Raw genomic sequence first — 16555 nt, 5'->3', positions numbered from 1 at the left:
CTATATCTTTATCTCATTTTCTTCCCCCTGTTTTTTAAATATATTTGGTTTTAGAATTTATCTAGTTTCCTTTTTATTTCTTCTCCACTCTTACTGAATTGTCTATATATTATTCCTCAGAGAGCTTACACACCTATCCAGTTTTAGCAATCATCTTTATACACAATTCTAAGTCTTTATATCTAACTTAATCTTTTTCTTTGTTCTACTCTTGATGGTAAAACTGTTTATTAATTGTCCCACCAGGCTGTTCTGCTGGTTTCTCAAATTTGAGCAACCAGGGAATGACATACACTAGTTAAAAAGATGTCATTGAACATATTTAGATATACGTCATGCTGCCTACTCTAGAATTTCCAATAAGAATAAGTTTAGAGGCAGCAATCTGGTTTCAAGGTCATTTCAGAGAAGAGCAAGCAAACTATCTTAAAACTCAATGTTTATATCAAGTTCCTCATTCATTCCCTGAAAAATATTTACTACACGTATTTTCTTATAAATATCCTTCTAAGCGATGGTGACACATCAATGAACAGAATAGAATTAAATCTTTTTTCTTATAAGGTTTACATTACATTTGAGGAGATAGACAATAAATAATAAACAGAATAAATAATGAATAAATATGTAACATAAACATACTATATAATGTTAGAACATGATAACTTTTATAAAGAATAAAAAGCAGGCTAAGGAGGATTGGAAGTATTATACTCTAGTGCTCAGATTTGGCCTCACTAAGAAGTTGAAATTTGAACAAAGACTTAAAGTAGATAAATGAAGAGTCTATCAGATAGGTTTCCACTATAAAACAGAACCAGTAGTGTGTGTACGTGTGTGTGTATTCTCTTTGAGAGAGAGAGAGAGACTATGAGAAAAAGACAGAAAAAGATGTGTGTGTGTGTATTCAGTCCCCTTGTTCATAGATTTGTGTGTGTGTGTATAAATATACATATATTCATGGGTATATGTGTATACTAATCATAGGGGTGTGTGTGTATGATCCTCATTATTTATGGATTCCATATTTTCAAATTTATGTACTTGCTAAAATTTAATTGTAGCTCACAAATCGATACAAAACAATAATCATGGCACTGTTGTGATCATTCACATACATGCACAGAGCAGTGAAAATTTGAGTCACCTGACACACATGTTGCCAGCTGAAGTCAAACAGGGCAACACTATGCCTTCTTGGTTTAGCTCATACTGTAAACAAGTCCACTTTTCATGGTCTAATCAGTACTATTTTTTTTTTCTCATTTTTGTGCTTTTTGTTGGTGATTTCACTGTTTAAAATGGTCCCAAAACATAGGATTGAGGAAATATCTAGTTTTCTTTAGTGTAAAAAGTCTGTTATGTACTTTATTGAGAAAATACATGTGTTAGATAATCTTCATTCAGGCATGAGTTATAATGCTGTTTTTTTGTGAATCCAATGTTAACAAGTCAACGATGTACATTAAATAAGGTATATTTAAACAGAAACACACATAAAATAGAGTTATGTGTTGATCAATTGATGAAAATATTGTGACTAGAACTTAACTCTCTATTTCCCTTAAGAGCAATGGTCCAGTATTCTCTAATTCAGTGTTCCTGGTGACTTTATAGAACATCATTCCCATGAATAACAAGAGCTGGATGGAGCAATAATATATATATGTATATATCGTTTGTTCATTAGTTTTTGTGGTTTTTAAAATTGTTTTTCATGGTTTTTGTTTTTGCTATTCATGGTAGTGATGGTTTAGTTTTTTTTGTTATTTATGGTAAGTCCAACATAGTGATACATTTATTTCTTTTCCTTTCTTTTTTTTTTTTTTTTTTTTTTTTGAGAGAGATTTGTTGCAAGGAATTGGCTTACACACTGAGGCAAGAGCTGATGCTGCGGTCCACAGGCAGAATTTCTCTTCTCTAGGAAAAATTTAGTTCTGCTCTTAAGGCCTTTTAACTGATTTGATCAGGCACACTCAGATTATCAAGGATAATCTCCTTTACTTAAAGTCAACTGACTTTAGATGTTAAATACATCTACAAAATACCATCACAGAAACACTTAGATTAGTGTTTGATGGGATAACTGGGTACTATAGCCTAGCCAAGTTGACACATAAAACTCACTGTTATAACAAGTAAATCTGGATCTATTTGGGAGAGGAGTATTCCAGGTTGAGAAATAGTCAGTGAGCCATTTTAAGGACTCTGACTTTTACTATGAGAGAAATAGGAACTTACTGTACAGCTTTTGAACAGAAGAGAAAGAGAGTTTGGTTTATATTTTAACAGGATCAGTTTGACTGTGGTATTGACAGTAGACTGAAGGACAACAGGGCAGAAACAGGGAACACATTTAGGTAAGAGACTATCAAATTTGATCAGAGTGGTAGCAGTGATTGTGATAAGAAATGATCAGATTCTATATATTGTGTAGTTAGCATCAACAGGATCTGGAGAACAGTAGTGAAAGAGAGTGGCCAAAAAATGACTCCATGAGTTTTGATATAAGTAACTAGAAGAATGGAGTTGCCTTTAACTAATATGGGAAGCTCTGAGTAAAGATGGCTTCGATTGAGGAAGGAATCAGAGTCGTTGCTTTGAAATGTCTTATCGATAACTAAAATGGAGACTTTGAGAGGCAGTTGGATAAATGAGTCTAGAATTAAGGACCCTTAATTTGGTATAAATTTTGGAGTCTTCAACTTATATTTGGTGCTTTAATCCATGAAACTGGATTACATCACTAAGAAGGATTAGGCAAAAAGAGAAGCCACCCATGGGCTAAGCCCTGGAATACCTCAATGTTAAGAGGTTGGAGAGAATGGGAAAAAAAAAAAAAATCATAAGAAAGAGTGGACATTGATGTTAGAGAAAAACCAAGGACGTGGGGTTATTTGGAACCCAGGTAAAGAAAAAGTTACTTGGAAGGGAGAATGATCAAATGCTGCTGATAGTCAGTGAATGTTGCACAAACAATTGTTTATTGGATTAAACAATGTAGATGACCTAGTGAAAAACAGAGACTAAAACATGATTGGAATGGTTTTAAGAGATAATGGAAAAGAAGGAAATATATACAGGGAGTGAAAACAACTCTATTAGTTTTGCTGCAACATGAAGATAATAAATTTATTTGGAAATATAAGGAGATTTGATTATTGGCTGAGGGAGATAACCTCCGTCCCAACCAGACTCAAGTTACCATAACTGGATGCTGGTCTTTGAATATGTTCTATACTTCAATGAGAATTCTTTTGCTCACATAGTTCTGCATAACTAGAGTTATCTCCATCTTTCAAAATATTCTTTCCTGACTAATTCCACCTTGTTAAAGCCATTTTATTACTTAATCTTCTCAAAACTGTACTTTTGAATATAATTCCCCTTTTCTTTCATCTCAATTTTATATTACTTTAAATGTATACTTCTCTTAACATTCAGACATATTTTAATCTATATGGTAACTTTTTGTTACTTTTCTTATTTCTGCTAGATTAAAAACTACTTCAAGATAGGAAAATTTTCTCGCTCATCATTGTATTCCTTATAGCACCTAGCATGATGCCTTGTATACAGTATGTTTTGAATACTTATTTGCAGAATGAATCAGTAAACATGATAGTTCCTATTTGTTGAATGAATAACAATTCCTGGGAAAAAAGAAGACAAAAAATTGGCATCAAAGTTTAGTATGCATTTTAACTAACTCTTATAAAGATAATATTAAAACACTGAGTTTAGAAAAAAACAGCCACTGTTTTTGATATTTTCGTTGTTCAATTAATATGCTATATTTCACTGTCTATGAATATGTCCAATTTGGTTCTTTTTGACTTTTTTGCATTTATACAGTCATATTTAACTCAGACCCCTATTCAATTTGTCATTACAAGAAGTAGCTTAAAGGCATAATGAACAACCTCATTTCCTGTAATTTTTAAAATAAGTTAAAACTATTAAACTAAAATCCACTGGTGTGGTTCATTAATAACCATGCTTCTTTTAATATTTTATTATGGCATCTTTGCAGATGATATAAAATGAATGTCCAAAAATTATAATAATCCTTTTTCACATTATGTAAAATGTATGATGTCTATGAAAAAAAGCGTGAAAGACCTAAGAACACAAGACATAGCAATATAGATTATATTGTTTGTTTAAAAACATAAAATTAGTCCAGTGAGACAATGTCAAAACATGTTTTATCATATATTATTATGTGAATCAAGTTTCTTTTGGTTTCTAGTAATAGAAACAGACTATGACTAGCTTAACCTAGAAGGGGCATTTATTAGAAGGAAACAGAAACTGGAACTCTTGAGAGGAAGGAAGTATGAGCTTCATCATGTGTTGGAGGACTTTCTCAGTAGAATGCAATAAAATATGATTTACCTCTAACAACGCCCCAAATTTCAAATTCTTAGGAGGAAGCATCTCATTAGTTTAGCTTTCATCAATTAGCTATAGCAAATTTTGACCAATTAAGTTTTATCTTTATATGTCCAGAATAGTTCACAGAAAATCAGAAATCGTTGCTAGCTAAGGAGGCCATTCTCAGAGATAGCTTAAAATGTTATTTAAAAGTTATTTTTTATTGTAAAAATGGATTTACTATATATTGACTGATCTTACTTCCCCATTAATATTTTAATGAAATTCTTCTCATCTATCCAGTTTTCTTTTCATTCATTCAGTTATACACCAAACAACTTATGCATATAGTCTTTGCATCATGCACTTGACTACACATTAAGGATAGAGGTCAGAGACAAACTTCTTACATTTAAGAAGCTTTTAGTTGAGCAAGTGTGAAAATATGTACACAAATAATTGTAAAATAATATGTTAAAATTTGGGCAAATTGCTGGACATACACAGAGGAGGGAGTAAATTTCTTTGAGGGGTACTTTTAGGTACTTTTAACTATCAAAAAACATAAAATCTCTAATTTGTCCAATGCTGGACACCAAATAGCCTTAAGATACCAATCATTTTCAATCATTTTCAGATATTTGATAAAATTTGGGAGAGTGACCTGAAGTGAAAAGTTCGAAATCCCATTACTGTTGGTAAGCTTCTCAGTCTCCGAAAAGAAATTTTTTTTTTGATGGCAGTTCTTCAGTTCTACAAAATAATAAATAGCAGAATATTACTGGAGTTTAAATATTTCTGTGAGAGCAATTCTTCACTCCCTGCTGTTTACAAGTAAAACACTGTCTACAAATAATACATTAAATTAGCTGTCTTCTTTATCATAAAGCCATGTTGAATACTTGTAACATTTATAAAAAGACACCAACTGATTGCAAGATGAGCGTTACCCTTGAGCAAATTATGAACACATTTATTTCAGTCTTATCCGTTTGAAACTAATTTTCTGGTAATATCAAAAGTGTTCATAGAATTAATTTCCTGTCAGTTCAGCAGTATTCAAGTGAATATTTTATGATTTTGCATTAGCTGTATTTGTCTAGAGTTGTGACATGATCGAGTCATTCTCTGAGGGAAACACATTAATAATTAAACTCTGTCCAATGTGGAGTGCTAAAGATGACAGAATAATTGTACATTTCGAGAGACCGTTTCGCAAAGCAGAGGAGAATTGCCCTGCCACCATTTAAATGTCAATTTAGAATTTCTTTCTAAACTAAAACAGAGCTTCAATAAAAAAGAGGGAGGGGGGAGTTGGTGTCACATTTGGAAAGTGTTCTCTTTACTTTCTATTTTAAAATGTGAGCTAAATGCAAATAGCCTCCTTCATTCTTTCCTTCTCATGCTGAATAAACTGTCAGAAATTCTTTCTTTTGACAATATAACATCGTCAATGGTCTTTGAACCAGGACTGTTTAAATGATAAATACTACTAGCATAGATTATCTCTGTAGGAAATAGTGCAGCTGACTTGAGAAACTTTGATTGGTTTTAGCTCTTATATTTGAGTCTTTTTTAACTTAGGTAACTGCAGCAATAATTTAAGATTTTAATCTACTTCCAAGTCAAATAGTTGTGGATAGATCACTTTATGTGTCCTTATTTATGTTTCCTATTCTGATCCTTAAAATAAAGTTATTGGATTTTTAGAAGTGAGATTTTTAAAAAATTTCTGAGGCATATATATTATACACATTAGAACTCACATTTGTGTTACCTTCCTAGACAAACTGTGATTAAAAATTGTGACTGGAGAAAACTTAAAATTGAATTCAACAGAAACCGTGACAAGAGGCATGGAAATGCTCCCCAAATAATCTGAGTGGAAGTTTGCTTTTGAACAGAGAGCCTAGAAGCTAACCCCTCAATGAACTTCAGTATATTTCAGATAGAGACCTTCCTTAGCAATAATAGATATTTTCTCATTATTTAATATTGTCTGAACAATTACACAGTATTTGAGAAATCCTACTTCCTGGAGTTTATCCTAAAGAAATAGTACCAGGTGATTAACCACAATGCAGTTCCTAACAGCACTGTTTATAAAAAGAAAAACAAAAGGAAATTAATTTAGTTTAATGGCTAAAAATAGGAGATTCATTAAATAAATTATGATGTATTTATATCATTAAATATTCTAATACTGCAAATAAAAACCTTCAGTGACTAGGAAACTGTTTTTTCATCTTTTTTTCCTGTTAATTTATTCATTTCACAAATATTCATTTAGTTCTTATTAAGTGCCAGGCAGTGTTCTTGATGTTGGAGATAAGGCAGTGATGAGAACAATATCCCTAGTTTCATGGAGCTAGCATTGTAGAAGGGAGAGTCTGTCAATAACCACAGGATGTAATGCGCCACAATGTGTGAAGCTGTGAAGAAGAATCAGGTAAATTAAGAAATGGATTGGAGGATGGAGTTATTCATTGGGTGGCCAATGAAGACCTCTGAGAGCTGAAAATAACAAGTTAGACAGTAAGGCATTTGGAGGCTGAGCACACTAGGATAAATGACTAGGGAATTTAACGCCTCAGGTGAAGGTCACCTTGGTGTGACTGAGAAGCCACAAGGAAGCCAGCATGACTACAGTGGGTGAGGAAAGAAGCAGCAATGAAGTCAGAGAGCAGCCACCAGCATTTAGTGCCTGTAGGCCAAGGGAAGGGCTTGGGCCTTCTGAATCAGATTGGGAGGTCACCGGAGGTTCTGAGTAGAGGACTGGAATGATCTCTCTTAAAAATAGTACTTGCATGATATATTAAGTGGAAAATAATCACCTAAAAAGAAGTATGTATTATACAACTTATAATGTATAATGAAGTAAGTGCTGACCTTTATTTTGTAATATCTATTTTCCCCTGTGAATTCTAAGCTCCAAGGGGGCAGAAACATATGCCTATTTTTTCTTCACTATGTAACCAGCACTTAGCTTGTCACCTGGTTTATATTAGGCACATAGTAAAATTTGGTGGATGAATGAAAGAATAAATGAGTAAATGGACAAATATTTTAGAATATTTTAAAAGGTTATATGTAAATAAAACACTTGTTTTCCTTTAATCATCTGGTTGTAACATTACTAGTTCTTTTTGCTCTCTTGAACCAGTCAGCACTGGAGTTCCACAAGGTTTATTCCCGGGAGTATCCAGGAAATATATTTATTATTAATTTATTTATAGTGTTTTTGAAAAAAATTTGTGAAAGTTTGTCTATGAGGTCCATAGTAGAGTGTGGTATATGAAAAAAATTATATTCTATATTTTCAAAATTTTCTATAAAAACTATATTGTTCTTATATTGACAAAACAGGAATAAACCATTAAAAAGAACTTTAAAGATAACAGACAATTTCATAAGTTTGAAATTTTAAATTCACTTTAGTAATAAAATATTTAAAAAAACATTTCTCAAAATTTACTTTTTTAGAATTTAGAGATTGGATTGACATTTCTTCTTTGCAGTAGAGAGCATAAAATGAAGCTTGCAAAAGAGGTGAACCATGGAAACAAACTGCCAAGGGACACTTCTATATTTCTTTTTAAACAAACCAGCTCCAAATACTGTAAAAAACACAATTAACGAAACTTCAATCTCTCAGAATATTCAACTGTTAGGAATTGTGATTGCTATTTTTATTTTGCTTTTTCAACACCAACATCTAGAAGAAAGAGGCAAATGACAAAAATACCTCTGGGCAATTTTTGGAATTCAGAAAAATATCTTCCAGACTATATCATGCTGCCAAAACACATTCTTACTTTTCTCCACATCCTACATCTCCATTTGTACAACTGTGCAGTGATCACCAGTGTTTCAAAAAACCTAGAGGTCCTAGATTTCATTAAGATCATTGGACTTAACTAATTTAGGAGGAAATGTGAAACACTGAATTATAGAGTTATCTTCTCATATTTTGAAAATTGAACTACATTTTCCAAAAGATTCAATTAGTGAGTATATACTCAATTTTGAAAGCTGCCATTACAATTTTTCTATAGTCTATGAGTTTCCCTTTCAATATAAGAAATATGTAGTAATCACAAAGTTACCTATCATACTTGGAGAACTAATTATCTGATTATTTAATAAAATGATTTGTCTGAAAAGTAACATATATGGCAACCATAAGTTAACAATCATCAGAGTATTCATATAAAATAAAATCTTTAACAGTAGACTAACACTAAATATTTATTTGATTATTTATAAGATCCCTCAGGAATTTGAAGGATTATTTTGAAAATTTATCATGATAGAACCATATTTAAGGAAGCCCTAATAAATGCAAACAGAGAACAGACACAAGTATCTACTAGAATATCTAACAGGCAATATTTTATTAACTTACTATCAAGTTATTGCATGTGATTGATATCACTGTAAAATTAGGATTTCTTTGAATAGAATAATATACTGTATATATCACCCCAAGTCCAAATTAATGAAGTTTTGCTCTGTGTTAACTCTATATTAGGTTTAGAGTAGTCTATAAAGGATCATAGCTCTGAAAAACAGATTTTTGGGAGAGAGTTTTAGAAAACTAATCAATAGATTTCATTGACTTTTGAATCTCTCAGCTAGTTTTTTTACATTAAAATTAGCTTTGTAGGTCATGAAAGTGATCATTTGTATTGTAATGCTAGTGGTGCATTACTAAAGTGTTGTCACGTTATTTTTTTTCTTTTTTTCTTTTTTCTTTCTTTTCTTTTCTTTTCATCGAAGCATCAACTTTCTTTTAGGAACAGTATAAGAATGTTCTGGAGCAAGAAGTACCATAGCCATAGTGAGGAGTCAAATACTGGTCAATTTAGAAAACTACTATCAGTATTTTTCTCAATCTTTTTATTTCCTATGTATTACTTGAATATCTTTCATTTCAGGGCTATTCTAGATACTCTCTTTGCTGATTCTTTGCACTCCTGCCACAACCTAATCTTGGCAGATCATTTATATATATATATATATATATTTTAATTAAAAAAAGCATGCTAACATGTTTTTAAAAAATTACAGTAATATTCTTAAAATTAATACCACTTAAAAATACCTCTCTCTACTCCCTATTCTACCCAAACTCCAGGTGAACTTCCCAGAGCTAAACAATGTTACTAGTCTCATATATTCTTATAGAAATTTTCATATGCATACATATCTATGGTAAATTTATATCTATACATCTCCTTTTTCTAGATTAATAGGAGTATTATATGTATTGTTCTGTACCTTCTTTTTTTCACTTATCAATAAAGCTCGGTTATCTTTTCACACCAGTGCATATCAATCAACCTTATTTATCTATTTATTTTTAACCAATGGCATACTATCTCACTGTATTGATAAAACTGAGTTTATTTAACCAATCATTTATGTATGGAATTGTGGGATATTTCCAGTCATTCCTATTGAAAATATTGGTGTAATAAATATTGTATAAAATGTTATGTGAACATTTCCAGTATTAAGTCTTCCTATCCAAGAACAAAATCTTTTTCTACTTATGCAAGCCTGCCTCTCCTCCCCTCTCCTGAGTGTTTCTCAGGAAAAAGTTGAAGTGTTCTTCATACATATCTCCATATATGGAGTGTTCTATGACCACTCTATCTACAAGTTGATCTTCGCTACTAAAACAAGTCCCCATACACTTTGGTTTGCATCCAACTCTACCCGTTACTAGATCATCAGCTTCAGAGAAGTTACTTGACATCTCTGTGCCATGGTTTTGTTATCTGTAAAACAAGGATAATGATAGTACCTACTTCATGGGCTTGCATACAATAGATGAAGGAGTGATTAGAAGTGCCAGGCACAATAGTAAGCACTTAACCAACATAAGTTATCAGTATTATAATCATTCCTACTATTATTATTCTATGTGAACCTACTTGATATTAAGGAATACTTGTTTATTTTTATTTTATTTAGAAGTCTTAATGAAGGATAAATATTAAAAGTTTTAAAATTTCTTCTCAAAATCTATTGAAATACACTTATAATTATTTTTCTTTACCTTCTTAGGTATTCATGAATTAATTTGTCTGCAGTTATTTTTTTCTTTATTTTTAAAATTACCTTACCCAGGTTTGTATTAATGTCATGCCTTCTTTACAAAAAAGGTGTGGTGTGTTTCTTTTTTTTTACCTGTGGTCTAGCAAACATTTTAAAGCATTAGATGTACGTGTCAATGGACACTTGTTAGCATTTCCTCTGGATTCTTTTGGGACTTGTTCTTTATGGCTGGCATCTTTGTGATGTTTTCCCACTTTTTTTTTCTTTTTTTTCTTCCTATCACTTGGGTCAGTTTAGGTATTCTACTACTTTGGTAAACAATTATGGAAATTTGTATTTTCTTAGACAAATATTTGTTTCTTACAGTTTATGAAGTAAATTTTATTTACATAGGGTTGAGTTAAACTGTTATTCTTTTAATATTCTTTTTCTGACTTTTCATCCCCTTTCTTACTAATTTTCTATATTTATATATGTTTCTTTTCTTCTTCTTTAAGAGCATTTTCTCAACAAATGTGCTGAATTCTCTGCAGTTTTGTTTTCCTCTTTGAGGAAAGCAGAAATCTGCAAGGCTCTCTGTGAACTCTCCCTACCACCGCCCACGCCACCCCTTGTAATTAGAAGATATTTCTGTGCTGATCTGCAATTTCGTGACTCATGCCAAGGACACTGATGATCCAGACAAGGGATTCAGTCACCCCTTTTGTATCTCTAATTTCAAAATACCGCACTTACTTACTTAAGATTTGTAGAGTCTATTTTTTCTACCTGAGCCTGTCCTTGGTTTGGTCTTTTATAGTATTTGACAATTGTTTCTTGTAGATAGAGGTTTACGGTTGTGACTAGCTCCTGATTTAATTGTTGGTGATGAATTTTTAACATTTTTCTTGTTAATTTTCTTATTGATATTTTTATTTGGCATTAAAGAAGGAAGTGAAACAGAATGCCTTTATTGCATCTTATTCAACTACAAGTCTTATTTTTTAGTTCTTAAATTTAATTTCATCAGTTTAATCCATTTCTTTAAGGAAACTTTCTAAAATCTCACTAGGTTAGGAAAGGTATTCTTTAAATGCTTATCATATTTCCCCATACCTTTCTTTTTATCTCTCATTTCTTATAATTTTTTGTTTGCTTGTCTTTACCCCAAAGTGGGTAAACTGTGAGATCAGGGACACTGTCTGTCTTCACAATTTTATCCCTAAAACCTTGCATATAGTAGGCTCTTAATAAATATTTACTGAATGACTTCTTTCTCCCATGGTTGTTTGTTATTTCTGCTGTTGTTTAGCAATTTATTTTTAGTATAACGGACAATATTTGATTTCACTCTTTGATAATAAAACATTGTCAGCTGTTAATCAATGAAAGTTTCAGGTATTAGAGCAGTCTATCAAGTATAGGAGGATGTCACAGGATTTTGGATGATCACGGCAGCCACCTCACTCCAATCACCAGTATCCCAAAACACAATCATGTATATCATATCACTGTTATAGATATTCTTCCTTTGGATCATCAACACTTTCATCTTCAATAATCACACACACACACACAGACACACAAACAAACACATTATGTGAATGAGTCCTTCTTTTGCAGTTATAATATTCTGAATTCAGTTTGTAGAAGCTGGCTGACCATTATTCAACACAGCATTGCCACTAACTGGCTCTATGAACTTAGGCAATTTATTTAATGTCTCTAAATCTTAGATTGTTCATTTATAATACAGTATAGTAGTATTCCTACTTTGTGGGGTTGTGTGAATTACATGTAAAATGCTAAATGTAATATCCAGCAGATTATAAATGCAAAATAAATGTTTTTATCAGCAATTGTGCATTTAAAGACTAGCAAACTGAGAGAAAGCTTCTTGAAAAGGGATTACATCACAGATAATCATGACTAGGTTTAGGGGAGAAAAGGTGATTTGATCAGAAAAGTGAAGGAACTTGTACACCTCTTTCTTGATTTTGCCAAGGGCTCAACCTGTTAGAACAAAGTAAATAGGACAAAAGCAGTGGCCTCCAGCAATCTTGGGTTCCCATTCCTTTCTCACACTTCTAAAGTTCTACTGTTTTTTAAACAATCATAGCCTTAACCTTCTTTAATATTGCATTAAAACCATTTACTATGCCATGATTTTTTAATGCAAACTTCAAAATGTGCAGAAGGGAAATATACGGCTATAGAAGGTTAAATCGTAAGAAAAGGTGTTGCAAGACATCAAATGGTGTCTGCAGCAGCTGGGCAAATTCCTTTGTCACTGGCTTCTCAGAGCTATCCCTTAGGCTAGTTTCAACTTTACTCCTATGAATTCCATGCTTTCTTTCAAACAACTACCACTGAATCACTCAGCGGCTGAATATCCAGATTTTGTATTTTCCTTCTTCAGCCTGTAATCTGTATGAAATCCTATAGGTTACAGAGTTAGGTGATCTTCCTACCTATCAGAAAAAAAGGAGAATAAAACAAACATAAGCTTTTTAATTGGTCCATATCATCATTTTATCTCTGTAGCTTAAAACAAACAAACAAGATAGAAGCAGAGATCGACTCTATAGGTTAAACCAAAAACTTGAAATTGATTTATCCATTAATTTCCCCATTGCCCAAATGATCACGTGAATGTTTCAGCAGTATATTGTGGCACTGAAAGCACTGCCCCCATAACGCTGTGCAAGTTGGGGAAGTTTTTAAAATATCTTTCTTTCCTAGTAACAAATGAAAAGGAAAACTTTTAATGTCAAAGACCTTACTTTAGTAAGGGATTGAATGCAATGTCTCTCATTTTATAGGCATCTACCAGAGTACAAATTGAAAGTAGAAAGATTTAGCAATGTGATAACTAGACTACAAAGCATGAATAAAGAGCAAGAGTCCAGGGTTGGACGGAGCGGAGAATTGAGAAGGAAGAGAGAAGAGTTAGAGACACAGAAAGACAGGTCTAACAAATGAAAGGAAGCTGCAGCTGGAAGATGATATTGTCCAGTAAAGAAGTCCTTTTGGTGGAGTGGCTGAAGAGCATTTCAAATATGTGTCCAATATTCACTTCTAAGCTGGTTACACTGTTTTCAGCTAAACCTTTTCCATGCTTCAAAACTCAGCAAACCTGTTATATCACATGCCCAGTGAATGTCCTTGAGAGAGGTGGGGAGGTGGATAGGGAGAACTAAAATATGGGTTTAAATCCTTCTCTCGGTCAGTGGTGAACAAAAAGAGCTAATAATAACAGGAAATGAGATGCTGGTGAAAGAGTTCACTGGAGCAAAAACTTAAGAAACTGGAATTAGAAAAATAAGTAGAGAGGGAGATCATTGGATATCCCATAGAATATTGGCTAGGGAAATTCTTTAAAATTGAAAAATAGGATATGTCATCAAACATCTGGTATATAACAGTTTAGTGTTTCCCTCCTTTAAAATAAGAAATTAACTATACAGTGAGACAGTTAAAAAATACTGTTAATGAAAAGAGAACTTTCCTCTCTCTCTCTTCCTTCTTTCCCTCTCTTCTAATCTCATTTAATTCCCACATATTTGCCATGTACTAGAATCAACATTTAGAGTAACTCCAATTGCAAAGGATCTTATAAGTGTATTAAAGCATCAAGTAAATCTCTAGGAAGGATATAGTTAATGATTGATGAAAGAAATGGACTAAAGTAGATATAGGAAGTAAAAGTATAGGGAAAGAGGTGATCTGTATACTTTCTGATCTGCAGATATTTATCAAAATTCTTCTCTCCTCCAAACACAGTAATCTGTCTAAATGACTCATTTTCTCCTATAGTTCTGTTTGCCCAGTGAATAAACCTGAAAAGGTACATATTTGAAAAGAAAAACATGACATTTAATTAGACACTACAAATTTGGAGAAAACACAAATGTGTTAATGGTAGTGGCAATTTCTAGTAATTATTCTACACCACAATTTATTTATCCTTTTCCTTTGGGTGGATGTTGGATTTGTTTCCAGTTTGGGGTTATAAATAATTTTCCTGTAAACATCTGTGTATATAACTTTCGGTGAACATATATACTAATATATTTTGTAAATATAACTAGGAGTATGACTGGTGAGTCATAGGTTAGGCACATATATAACTTCAGAAGGTAATACCAAACAGTTTTCCAAACCCATTTACCATCCCATCAATAATGTATGAGAGTTCCAGTTACTCTACTTCTTCTGCAATAGGTGGCATTGACAGTCTTTTTGAATTTTGTCTAGCATGATGAAAGGTAATGGTATATCATTATGGTTTTACATCATATTTCCTCATTAAGTAATGTCAGGCCCTTTTCATGTCACTATAGGGTATCTGAATATCCTCTTTTGAGAAGTGACTGCTCAAGCATTCTACCAATTTTTTAGTTGGGTCATTTGTCTTTTTCTTATTGATTATAATTCTTTATATATTATAAGTTATTTTTCAGTTATAGGTATTACAAAACTCTTCTTTTAGACTGTGACTTGTTTATTTCTTAATGATGTATATTTGGTAAACAGAGATCTTAATTTTAATTAAATCCAAGTTATTGTTTTTAATAATCAATGCTTTTTTCTGTCCATTTATGAAATATTTGCTTACTAAAGTAACAAAGACATTATCCTTTTCCTTTGAGAAGGTTTATTTATTTATTTATTTATTTTTCTCACATTTAGTCCTGTAATCAACATGCAAGTGAATAAACATTGTGGTTTACTCATACAATGGAATACTATACAGTAATAAAAAAAATACTTATATATTACAAGAACATGGATGAATCTCATAGATTTCATGTTGAGCAAAGGAGCCCAGAAATGAAGAGAATATACTGTTTGGTTTCATTCATTTCAAGAATGGGCAAAGCTGATCTATAATTAAAGAAGTCAAAATACTGGCTATTGAGTAGAAAGAGATACAAAGAAACTTTCTGGAATGAGGGAAATGTTCTATATTTTCATCTGGGAGTAGGTGCACACACATGTAAATATTTGTCAGGCGATGCACTTAAGATTTATATACTTTATATGTAAATTACACTTCAATTAAAAAAATAAGTGCCTCAATTAAAATATGCAGGTGCTTTCTTAGATTAGCTGATTTACTTCGCAGAATCTTCCTTCAAGTTAAGCATTTTTATGACCATTTTTGCACCTAAGGCTCAAGGATATTAAAGGGTGTGCTTAACACCACAAGACTAATAAACATGGACACCTTCCTAAGTTTGATTATAAAGTCTGACTTTTCAAAACATTTTGCAAAAAAAGACCATAAAGAAGAAATTTAATAGATTTGCAAGTATATCTTTCAGTGTAGCTTTTGATAACTTATAATTGATTCTTTTCAGGATGAATTTTTTTACATCTTAAATATCATCCATTTAATTTGTCATTAGAGCTAGCATTTTAATTAGTGATTATTTTTTAAAGATTAATATTTATTTAAGAAATATTCACATGTTCCCAAGTTGTGACACACTATCAAGACCTCCTCACAAGAGTAGAGAAACTTGGCAAAAGACTGTATCATTGGTGATAGCTTCAGTTTTATGTTCTTCAATTAAAAATAAAATCAGGAGGCTGGAGACATGGTGTATTAGCTTGCAAAGGCTGTGGTAATAAAGTATTTACAAATTGGGTGGCTTTATGCAACACAAATTTGTCTCACAGTTCAGGAGGGTAGAAGTCCAAAATCAAGCTGTTGCAGGGTTGTTTCCTCCTGAAGACTGTGAGAGAAAAATTTGTTCTAAGCCTCTTTCCTTGGCTTGTAGATGGCCATCTTTATGATCACATTGTGTTTTCCTTGTATACGTATCTGTGTCCAAACTTCTGTCTTTGAGAAGGACAGCAGTCATGTTGGATTAGATGCCTAACCCTACTCCAGTATGACCTCATTTTAACTTAACCAATTACATTTTCAACAATCCTATTTTCAAAGAAGATCATATCCTGAGGTATTAAGGGTTAGGACTTCAACACAGGAATTTAGGGAAGGGCAAACTTCAACCCCACATGGCTGCAGTGTCATAAAATCCAATTCAGAGAAACCATGGTGCATTTTGAAGAGATTTTATCAATATATTAATGTAATATTAACCATTTTTTATGAAAAATTGCTTAT

This window comes from Balaenoptera borealis, assembly GCF_965194805.1.
Source record: "Balaenoptera borealis genome assembly, chromosome: 1".
NCBI classification, from domain to species: domain Eukaryota; kingdom Metazoa; phylum Chordata; class Mammalia; order Artiodactyla; family Balaenopteridae; genus Balaenoptera; species Balaenoptera borealis.
This window is presented reverse-complemented; position numbering follows the sequence as displayed.